The 12,178-nt window shown below is 27.6% G+C and overlaps 1 pseudogene across 1 annotated transcript; it reads right to left on the reverse strand.

Moving 5' to 3' along the window:
• Positions 1 to 4,781: 4,781 nt before the first annotated feature.
• Positions 4,782 to 6,360, reverse strand: LOC111306578 (uncharacterized; annotated as a pseudogene). The gene is made up of 2 exons (XR_016331339.1): positions 5,044 to 6,360; positions 4,782 to 4,950 (listed from the first exon to the last, which is right to left on the reverse strand). The product of XR_016331339.1 is annotated as an uncharacterized LOC111306578 (transcript).
• Between the last annotated feature and the right edge of the window lie 5,818 nt (positions 6,361 to 12,178).

A 12,178-nucleotide genomic window follows, 5' to 3' on the forward strand; every position in this document is an offset into this window, starting at 1 on the left:
TATAGCTCATCAATCCTCCAAATCAAATGGACACTTCACCTATGTTAAGGATAACCACATTACAAGAGGGGAAATTTAAATTAGAAAATTCTCTTCTGACAAAGTTTCTGCATAAACTAGGTGGTGAAATATCTAGGCGCTAGAGTTTGGCAACATATCCGGTTCTTCACCTGAAAATTTTTTCTACCTCAATGCTAGTTTGAAGTCATTATCCAATAGCTTATGTTAAATGACCTTGGTAGAATTAGGTCCAAGTAACTGATTATTATTGAGACAGCATTGTTTGATTTGTTTTTTAATGGGTTAATAACATGAATGATTCTTAAACTATAGTGAAATATTTAATATAAGAACTAAACTTTAAAAATCTCTAATGTAGTACACAAACAATAAATCTATTAATTGATGTGGTACTTAGTGGTTTGTTTGTCCATCACGTATCATCATTTGAAGCTAGTAATATTATGAGTGACTACTACATTAATTAGATTCATAGTTTTGATATCATATTAAAAATTTTTAAAATTTATGTACCACTATGAACATTTCATTATAGTTTTAGGGGCCATTCAAAATATTAACCTTTTTTATTCAAAAGGTAAGAGGACAGAGAGTTGTGTTCAGAATTAGCTGGTTAGTAGCTAGCCAAGAGTTGATAGGTGACAACGTTGCAAGATTTGAACATCAAAAAGTAATGTTCCTCTATAGTTATAGGATAATGACTGTCCTCAAGACAACATAGTTTTTCCTACGGTACTCTCCCCTCTACACTACTCAAGACAAAACTGTTATACCTGATAAAAAAATTTATGCAGAACACAACAGAATTTTTAAGGAGAACTCATCATTGACTAGATGCCTACTTTAAAGCTTAAAAGTGAGAACACATGCGTTGTTAAATATGTAAAACTAGAGCACAGATAGAGAAAAGGAACACATTTGTCTCATAGAAAGAAAAAGAGAACATCTATTTCTAGAGAGGCAGGAGCAGTTAAGGAGACATCAATGCACATGAAAGAAATTGCTTTGACATCGCTTGTGATGAGATTATGATCTTTTCTATCTCATGTAAAGAGTCTATCAATCATGTTATGTAAAATAGGCACATGCGTGGTTGTTTGAGTTAATGAACCATTCCGAATTGTAAATTACACTTGCACACACACACATATAGAAATAGTTTAAGCAAAGAACTAAAGTTGAATAGGACATATGAACAGAATGTAGCAGTTTTCAACATAGAAGGTGAAACAGACTTTTTCATAAATTTGACTATGGTATTGAATGATTGATCAAAAAGTGTAAAGATCAAAGTGTACTGATATGCTGATAGACTTATTGATATAACTTTCTTTAAATCTTTTATTTAAGACTAGGATCATACATGCACCTCAAAAGATTATACACCTTTAATATATCAGCATTTATGTTTTCTCTTCTTCTTTTCTGATTACTAGCAGCTTATTTCATAAAGTAACAACTACATTAGAATGAGATTATGGGATTTACTTCAAATATCACAACATTCTATCAATTTTCTTCCTCTAGAAGTTGTGTTAATGACAACATTGTTAATCAATTTTGGTAGAAAAATATACCTTAATTTGTTAAATGGATTCAAAGTCCATATTGTGAGAATTGTTTAATATCATTTTATTGTAAACTTTCAAGGAAATACCCTATCATTGAATGGTACAAAAAATTATCTAAGAAAAGATTTTCATCATTGCTAATGCAATGAAAGACTATATAATCATTGCATGAGGTAAAAGAATTTTGCATGATTTAGAACGAGTTACCTTTGAAGCAGACAAGGCAATATCAGACCAGTCCCCTCTTTCCCCTCTATGAAAGAAAGATTTCTGCCACAACTTTAAATTCATTTTTAATACCTTTCACTTGATCTGGTTGTCTAATTACAACTTTAGATCCACCTCCCTCTTAATTCTTCAGTTGTTCTAAAGCTTTCGTCTTCACCATATAAAATATACATATCATTGTAAAATATCCAAGCTAAAATAATGTATTCTATACTTATTAAGTGCATTAATTCATATATGTTATTTTATTTTCTTCACTTCAACTCCAAAGTGAGTTACATCTTGATTTTCAACTCCAAAAAAGTTTAATTGATTTTTTTTCTGTATCAGAAATGAGAGAAAGTTATGAGAACTTTCTTGATTCTGTTAAAAAATTTGGTGATCCTCCCTACTAAAGAAGTTGCCTAATACTAATAACATGTTCTTTTTTGTAAAACCCTTAGAACAAAAATAAACATGTAGATTTGAAATTGATAAATATATATATATATATAGAAGGTTTTATTTGTTTGTACAATGAAATTTGTAGTCAATATAAACTAGACATGAAATTTTCAGGTAAGATTTTCTTTTCAAATCTAATTTGATAATTTCTATAAATTATTAAGTTGTCAAAATTTTCTAATTAACAGACTCAATACAGTTTGTATTATGATAAGCATACAAAATGTACAAGGCTTGAGAAAAATATTTTCTTTCACATTATCAAAGCAATAATCTAAATGAACATTTCTATAATTATCAATGCATCCGAGTACAAGCTAAGGGTAGAAATGCAACCATGCATAATGTTCACAAAAGTTATTTAATTTGGAGATTGCATTAAGGAGCTCTATGATCCAATTTTGTCCTCTATTACTAGGATTTATACAGGATTAAAAGATTTTTAGGGTTTCTTTCCAGCACAGAGATAGGGGTAAGTAAGATCTGCTATGGTGTAGCATATGTGCATTTACTTTGTATCTCCATCAATTTCAGTTATGTGTTTTTGAGAGGAAAAGTGTCCCTAAGCTCAAATTCTTTCAGTTTTTATATCAATTTTTTTTAGAATATATATATATATATATATATATATATATATGAAGTTACTCACTGGTAAGATATTTGCTTCACAACAGGAAAGCACTAACCACAATTTTGTAGTAAAAACTGATCCTCCAATAACAAGTTCAGGCAGGACATTAGGAATGCAAACATCATTAGCAAGCAGTTAGGCTATAAGTAGTATAATACCACATAGACTTTAAATAAACTAGGTATAGTCGATCCATAGACTGAATAACTTACTACTCTCTTAGTTTAATCTGTGCTTTCACATTGTAGATATATATATACAGCCAAGTAAAGAGAGAAAATACCATGTTAGTCATGAAGGGTTTATTAGCCTATAGTTAGATAACTCTTGCAAAAGTAAAATCTACTTAGCAAATTCAACATATATGGATGTCATTAACCCATAAACTGAATTGATAGATAAATTTGACTTAACAAGTCCAAACCATTTGTGTGTGTGTGTGTGTAATTCTGTTTAATTCCCCAAAAGTTTTTGGAGGTAATATAAGGGCGAGTGAGAGCATAGTGTTGGAGAGTTTCCTTTGTCTTTAACTTTAATTTTGCCCTTGTTGGACAGGTTTAGCATATATATATATATATACTCCTCATCTAGCGACTCCTTTGCATCTAAATGTAGGAGACTAAGAAACAACCATTGCTTTAAAGGAAGTGAAGGGTGCTTAGATCACAAAACATTGCCTAATACATATATGGCATACTACCTTTTTTTTTGGAATAGGACATGCATCTTGAATTTTGAAAATTTCATTCTTTCTTCAATGCGGTTAATACCATTGTAGGTATTATATATAGCACTCCTGACTTATTGTTACACAAACTGATATTATTTTTTTAAATGTTTAAAATAATTAAATTGGATTTTTATCCTACCTAATAGCTAATTCTTCCTCATAATTTCTATTTTTCTCTTAATTTTAGTGTGAAAAATTTTTTAGTATTTCCTTTTCTTTCTCCTCATTATATACTAAGTTATTCTTATAACTGAAATTATTAGATGAAATATTTTTAATTTTTTTCAAATATTTAATCACACACATATTTGCACTTTTATTCCATGAATTTCATACTATAGAGCAACAAGATGCTTCAACATTCCTAACTTATAGCTGAATAAACCTCTTGAGGAGGCTTCAGTTACTTCTCTCATTTCTTTTCCACCTTTAAAATTAGATCAGTTTCCATCTTCAATATTTGTTGAATATCAATTTCAGTACTCTTCAAAAGGACTTTTCTGACTGGTTAAACAGTTGTCAGTGAAAATGAATTAAGATTGTTAACTCTCCTAGCTAGGAAATTTCTGCTCAGTTACATGCATGCTTACATGTTCCCCCTTAAAATAATAATTCCTTCTTAGATGTCTGTTCATTAACCATTTTCCTGGTTCAATTCATATGATTCTAGTAAGCAAATCTTTATTCAGTTCAGTTAATCTTTCTTATCATTTGGTGTCAGTAGCAGTCCCAGACAAAATATTACTTATCTCATAAAAATCAGCCAAAAGTATACCACAAGAGATACCATCCACCGAATTATGTACTTTAATTTAACGCCTTGATTCTTGAGTACTTCAGTCAAATTTAAGGCTAATATTACTTATCTCATAAAAATCAGCCAAAAATATACCACAAAAGATACCATCCACTGAATTCTGTACTTCCATTTAATGCCTTGATTCTTGAGTACTTCAATCAAATATAAGGCTAACTTTCTTGGCATACTATCTGCTCATCATCAGATAATCTTCAAATAACCAAAAAAAAAAGGGGAGGAGATGGAGGAGAATTGTTGGAATTAATAAAAGAAATGTACAAAAACAAAAATAGAGATGGAAGCTAGAGAAACTTCTTCATTAATTTATACTAATTTCTAACCCCATGAGGCCAGCCATTGAGAGATTCAAAAGAAAGGTAAGCATTCAAAGATTTTTGATTGCTATATCAAACCTAAAAGAAACAACAAAAATTATAGCTTACATCTTTGATGCTCATGCACTGCATAAGTACCGTAGTCATTGATTGTAAGCAGGCCTCTCACGGTTTGCCATATACTTGAACTCCTGAAAATTAAGACTGAAATTAATTATATATAATATATGAAGTTAGATAAACAAATATAAGAAAAGGATCATATATGTATTCTTGGATGATACCTGTTGACAGCTTGACATTAGTTATAGCGCAAAAGGTAGTGTGCCATTGCACCATTGATGTCACAATTCTGAGGCAAATTGGGAAAGTAGTTATTGCCACTGCTGTTGCAACTTACATCCTTTGAAGCTGCGAGGTTTTGTTGATAACCCAAAATTGTAGATGGCTTCAACTTCCTTTTGATCACTATAGATTCCTCGACAACATTTTCTCTTGGTGCTGCACTTGTAAACTGGGAGGGACTAGCCCTAGGTTCTTCAACTTGATGAGCAACAATTTTAAAGGAGGATGCCATGTTGTGGTTGTGGCCATAAGAATGATCTGATTTCTTGGATACTTCAAGATGGGTCAAAGACCTTAATTGGTTCAAGAATTGAGGGCTTGCATCTGGACATCTTTTCCACTGATCATGTGTACTAGTACTATTCCTGGTGCACATCTTTTCTCTAGTCCTTTCCCTTGCTCTCGCCCTTGCCTTTGCTCTTGACTCTTTTACAAGAAGAGGGACTGTTACTTTGTGTAACTTTTTCATCTTTTTCTCTTTAGAAACAACACCTTCTAGCTCGGGTGACTTGCTTTTCAAAGCTGTCCCCTCCTTATCAAGCTCTCCATTCTGAGCTACCATTTCGCACTCAGGGCTCGAAGACAAACTCCTTTGACCTGATCCGCTACAACCATTCCCATGCTTCATCATTACCAGCTCTCTAATGGCATTTTTTGACTTTGTAAGCAACCATTCTAGGGTTTTGCTTGCTTTGTCAAACCCTAGCATGTCTTGAAGATCAAAGAACTCGCGGGCGATTTCTATGGACAGCCTCACCCTTCTATCTCTCACCCCTTGGGCAGTGCAAATCTTGCTATGTCGATCTTTCTTTACAGGCTTCTTGGCAGGAATACTAAAACCTGAAGCACTAAAACATTCGCCATGAAGTCCACTAACACCATCCTGTTTAATCATTGTGGCATTATTTAACAGTGCCATGTTAATTAAAGAGTACTCGTTAGGTGGCAACAATGAACTAGCAGACACCAGATCATGGTGGTGATTAAGGAAAATGTCATTAGAGTCATGACTTAAAAGAGGAGGTGGAGGAGGAAGAGCTGGGGGATGGTAAGAAGAAGAAGGAAGGTGAGAAAAAGGGTTGATATTGTTGGTTGAAGAGAACATTTTTGGCGTCTTATGTTTACAAAATTAGAAACCCTAACTTCTCTTGAACATGTGGAGATTCACTGCAAGAGAATTTAATGAGGAACTGGCAAATGAAGGAAAGAATTCAGTCCCATTTTATCATGGTTTCAGGTTCTCTATAGCTCTGCCAACCAGGGGAGAGTAGTGTACTAGAGTTTGAGAACGACTGCTAGAGATGATAATTAGAGAAATTAGTCTTTGATGGATAAAACGCACTAAATGGTTGTGAGTAAAGAGACAAAAGAGTCATCCATCACTTCTTCCTATTAAACTTTTGGGCAAAAGTTTAGAAGAAAGTGGTGAAGGGCCAAGGGAGAGGATAGTGTTTGTATTAGTGGTTGGTCTAACCGTAGATGAAAACAAATGGTTTGTGCCACTTATTGTGGAAGCAGCATTTGTAGCCAATGCATCATCCAATTGGGAGTGGGGACTGATTGCAATCTTTTCACACTTTTAAACCCGTTAATTCAGAGCAATGCCTAGGGGTCTGCCTCTGCCCCCTTTTTGCTTTCTCAAGTTTTCAATGCCATGGTAATTAAGCTATTTTTTTATTTGGTATTTTGTTTTTCAAAAGAAATTATATTTTAAAAATTGAAAAAGAATTATTCATGTATTCGAATATTAAATTTATTGAATATTATTCTTTTAAGAATAATTATGAAATGAATTAAATTTGAGGTTCAATTTTACATATATCTCTTAATTATTTATAAAAAATAAAGATAAACATGTAAGTTATTCCAACTTTAGTAGTATAAATTAATTACTTGATTTTCTATGGCATGACAATAGGGACCAATTTCATCACTCGATGTGCACTTTCTAGCATGATAGAAAGGATTAATCATATATAGAATATTATTGTAAATTATGAAATTCATACATTTGAATAAATAATACTCATTTTGTCTTATTTTTAATCTCCCTTTTTATACCCAAAACTATATCTTTTATTAAATACTTAAATCTCTTTTTTTTATATTTTCAAATTATTTTTTAATGATTTTTTTTTTTTTACTTTTTAGCATAAAAAATTATGGAATATCAAATTTATAAAAATTATGGTAATTTCAAGTTTTGTGTCATTTCATATTTGAGTTTGTTTTTTTTTTTATTGTTCATCTCTACTCTATTGTATCAAGATAAATCATTTATGAGACCCGAGAATTCAAAAAATAGAAATGGATGATTTTACAAGTTTAGTTAATAGGATCAATGTCTCAAACCACCTTTAAAGCATAGTAAATTTTTTAATGTGATTTTTTAATTAAAAAAAATTTAATGTCATATCTAAATTATAAAATTTTTAAGTAATATGATACTTATATATCATATGATTAATTTCAAATAATACCATGTGATCAATTAATAGTCTTTTAAATATCATATTAATTAACAAATTTATAATTCAAGTATTAAATTAAAAATTTTTAAAGTTTAAATATTATATTGAATATTTTACTATAGTTTAGAAATTGTTTGAAACATTAAACCTTAATTAATATGCCATGGTTTTTAAAATAAAAACAGAAGGATGTGTGAGAGGAGAATTAAGGCTAAGGATGTTAATGGTAGGGTAAGGGATGAGTAGAATATTTCTTATCATGATCTTTGGTTTTTTATATTATATTTATTTTTGTATTTATATTTAACAGATATTCTAAATTTATTTTCATTTTTATTTTTGTGAGAATTTAATGAATACGAATAATTTACAAATTGTAGTTTTTTTAAAAAATAAAAAATAAAAATAATTTTTTAGTTTTTTATTTTTATCTTATATATTTATATAAATTTTTATAAATATATATTTTTAATAAAAATATATTAGATCAAATTAATCTAATACAAAAGTTTATATTATTAAATAAAAATTTATTTATCAAATATATAAAAAATATATATATATGAGTATAAAATGAGTGTTATATTGCCATTCACTACTTAAAATCATACTCATTTTTATCAGTAAAACTTAATACCAATTTTCATCCTTATTCAAATAAAAAATTAAAAAATAAAATTAACAATCTCAATAAAAAAATATTTTAATTATAATTCTTTTTATTATAATATTATAATATTTAATTATAATAAAAAAAATATATAAAAATTCATCACTTATAAAAATAAAATTTATATAATATTTTATTAAATTTTATATATTTTAAAAATTAATTGATTAATTATAATGCAGATATGTTCAATCAAAAAGGTCATGGGGGGGGGGGGGGGGGGGTTGGCACCAATGAATTGAGTGAGAAGGTGTGTAAAATAAGACGTCGAGAGTTGTGAGAGAAGAAGGGATTAAAGTGGCTACACGTGCCTCTGCCCTACACCAACTCCACACATCCCCACAAATTGCTCTCCCTTCCTCTCTCACCTCTGCCATTGCCCTCTCCGCTCTACTTTTGTCAGTCTTTTCCTCTCCTTCTTTTGCTGTAATCCAACAGTTCTTTTGTTCTTCTTACCCTATCGAGAATTATTCATATAAAAACAACTTAATGGATAACAATTTTTAGAAATTTGCTTTTAGTAACTGAATCATCAAATTATCAAACATTTTAACTTTTTGTTGAATGATTTTTTAACATTCAATTTTAAGTATCCAAAAATTTAACACGATGCATTCAAATTCAAATCCTCGAACAATAAGTTTTTTAAATTGATTATATTTTATTTTAATGTAAAATTATAACATATATGTTATATAATGTCTTATTAAATTTTTTATATTTTTATATAAATATATTATAATTTAAAGATAATAAAAAATTATAAATTTTAAAATATAAATTTATTCAGTATCATATTGAACGAACTAAATATGATGTAGATTTAACATTTTTTTTTATCTTTTATTTTATTGAATTGTAACCAGTTTTTTTAACATGTGAAATGCACAGAGTCTTTATTTTGTTTTTTATAACTTTAATTTTTTAATTTATTTTAATTTTTATATTATTTTAATAAAAATATATATAATCTAATTTTTTATTTATAAAAAATTAATTTCACATCTTGATCTTAAAGTTTTTATTTTAAAAATACATATATATATTTATAATATGTTTGATTCATAATAAAAATTAAAAAAAATTAAGTGTTTAATTTATGAATTATGAATTATTTAAAATAATTGAAGAAATATGTAGAATATGAAAATATTTTTAAATAATAAAAAGGAAAAAAATTTAAAATGGGAAGAAAAATCATTTGATTTATAAATTATTTTACAATATTATTTAAAATATTGAAAGTATATAATTATACATTTTTAGAAGAAAAATAAATACTATTATTTTTAGAAGAAAAATGATCATCTCATTGCTTGCTTGGATTTATGAATAATTGTTTTTGATCAATTGATGGGGGTATCAATGATAAAAATATTTTTTTTCTATTTTAAAATAAATGACTCATATATAATATATTAATTTGATTATATTATATATCATCATCATTTATTTAAAATTTATAATTATATACTTTCAATATTTTAAATAATATTGTAAGATAATTTATAAATAAAATGATTTTGCCTATCATTTTAAATTTTTTTTCATTTTTATTAGATAAAAATATTTTCATATTCTACATATTTCTTCAATTATTTTAAATAATTCATAATTCATAAATTAAACACTTAATTTTTTTATTTTTATTATGAATCAAACATATATATATATTTTTTATAAATACTCTAAAATTAAGAAATTACTTATTTGTTGTTATAAAAAAAAATTATGTAGCCAAAAAAATTTATTCATGTAAATAGTTACATCTATAAATTTTCTATAATAAGCATATATATATATATATAATATAATATCATATTATATTTGATTGGACGATAGATAAAAGAAATTCAGTAATGGATAAATAAGAAAGACAGAATCTAACCAAATTTATGTCAACAGAAAAGATTGTGATGGCGCCATATATAATATATTGCAACTCTAGTACGAGTAGGCTTATAGCTACTGCTTTAGGCTTATCCTGAATAAAATCAGAGAGCAATTAGTACTAATATGCATTTTTAAAAATTAACTTGTTGTACTTTTTCAAAAAGTAAAGCAGACCCAGAACTGAACTTTCAACTGATCTGTAAGCCACATTGGTAAAATAATTTGAATGATCTAATTTTGTGAAATTGAAACTATGACAATCAGAAAAGAAGTAGGGAGTAGCCAGAATGATAGCAGCTAAGATGTAGCAACTGGTTTCTTCCCTCATCAGCATGTCCATGTTTCCTGATGATCTGCTGCTGTGCTGTGTTGTGATGTGGTGACAAGATACCGACCCTCACTTCCTATTTCTCTCTCTTTCACTCTGAAACACTAAGGGAACAACAAACATTATGTCTACTAGAATAGGGTTGGAAAGAAAAACGAAAACCAACCCACAAAATGCAATGGAAAGTGAAAGTGAAAGAGAAAGAGAAAGAGAAGGTAAGTACGTATCGGTTGTCACTGACAGATTTAAATTTTCTTTTAAGATATTTATTTATAATATATAAAAAACGTGTGAATATATTTTTAATTTTATCAACGAAAAAAATATTTTTAAAAAATATCTTATTTTAAATTTTATTTTATTTTTTTTTGTATTTTTGAGAGCATTAAAAAAATTTCTTTCAAATTTTATTATTTTTTAATTTTTAAAGAGTATATGTAGACATCTTTTCACCAAAAAAAAAAAAAAAAGAATCCACGAATGAAAATAGTTTTAACGTTGTTATCAAATGGACAAGAGGTCTCATGTACCAAAAATAGTTTGATAAATTTAAGCATTATAATTACTGTAAAGGCAGGTTTTTTAGTGAATATGTTGTGGTACACAGTATTGTTTTTAGTTGTCCTTCAGAGTTCAGATAATGTGAGAATATCTCTTCCCCTTTCGTATTTACACAAAAGGCATAGATAGCTTCGACTTCTGTTGACAACTGAAAACTCAGGCCTCAAGTAGGTACTTGCATACTCTGCTCCTTTTTGCTTTTTGTTTTTTGTTTTTTTTTTTTATTATTATCTATATATCTTACCGTTTATGAAGCAAAATTAAAAAGCAAAGAAGTGGGATTGGTGCCTTTAATGTCCCATAAATAATGTTCTAATTCATTTTTAAAAGTAAACTTTTTTTTCTTTTAACTTCATTTTATTTTAAATATATTTCTAATTAAAATATAAGATAATATTTTCTAAAATCTTTGAATGGGAAAAGTTTTCAATTATAATTTTATAAAAAATTAACTTATAAAAATTTTCAAATATAAATGATCAAAGTTGATAAAATTTTACTATAATAAAATAAAACCAGACGTGTGGGACCAAGAGTTTTTTTCTTTTTGTTGGATAGCTATTACAAATAAAGTGAATTTTATATATATATATATATATATATATAAAGGAGTTATTCTGACCAGACTTTTTTTTCCACTTGCCTTAACTTTTGGGCAGTCTGGGCTCAACCTTGTTTTGGTAAATAGTGGTAGCCCATAGTTAGAGCCGGAGAGCCTTTGGTCTTCCCAAATTTTGAAAAGAATTAGTTAAACATTTGATAATTGAATTTTAAAAATGTATATAAATGGATATCTAAAAAATAAAATATATAATTTACATTAAAATTTTTAAATAATATATAATTTGTTTCTTGAGTTTTTAAATTATATATCATATTAATTTAAACTCTAATTTCATTAACCAAATTAATTTATATATGTAATATTTGACAAATATTATCAAGTTTGTATTTATCACACATATTATCAATAATTTTTTTCAATATAAATTATAAAATATATTTTTTTATCTTAACCATAAAAGTTACCTAAGATCGATTAATTATTTTTTATCACAAGATATCCACATAAAATTTTTACAAAATATTTAATATTTTTATTTAACAAATAAAATGTAATAATAAAATTATACAAGTTAGATTATGTTTAG

The sequence above is a fragment of the Durio zibethinus genome, chromosome 21 (assembly GCF_047325235.1).
Source record: "Durio zibethinus cultivar Kanyao isolate XHJ-2024 chromosome 21, ASM4732523v1, whole genome shotgun sequence".
Taxonomy (NCBI): Eukaryota; Viridiplantae; Streptophyta; class Magnoliopsida; order Malvales; family Malvaceae; genus Durio; species Durio zibethinus.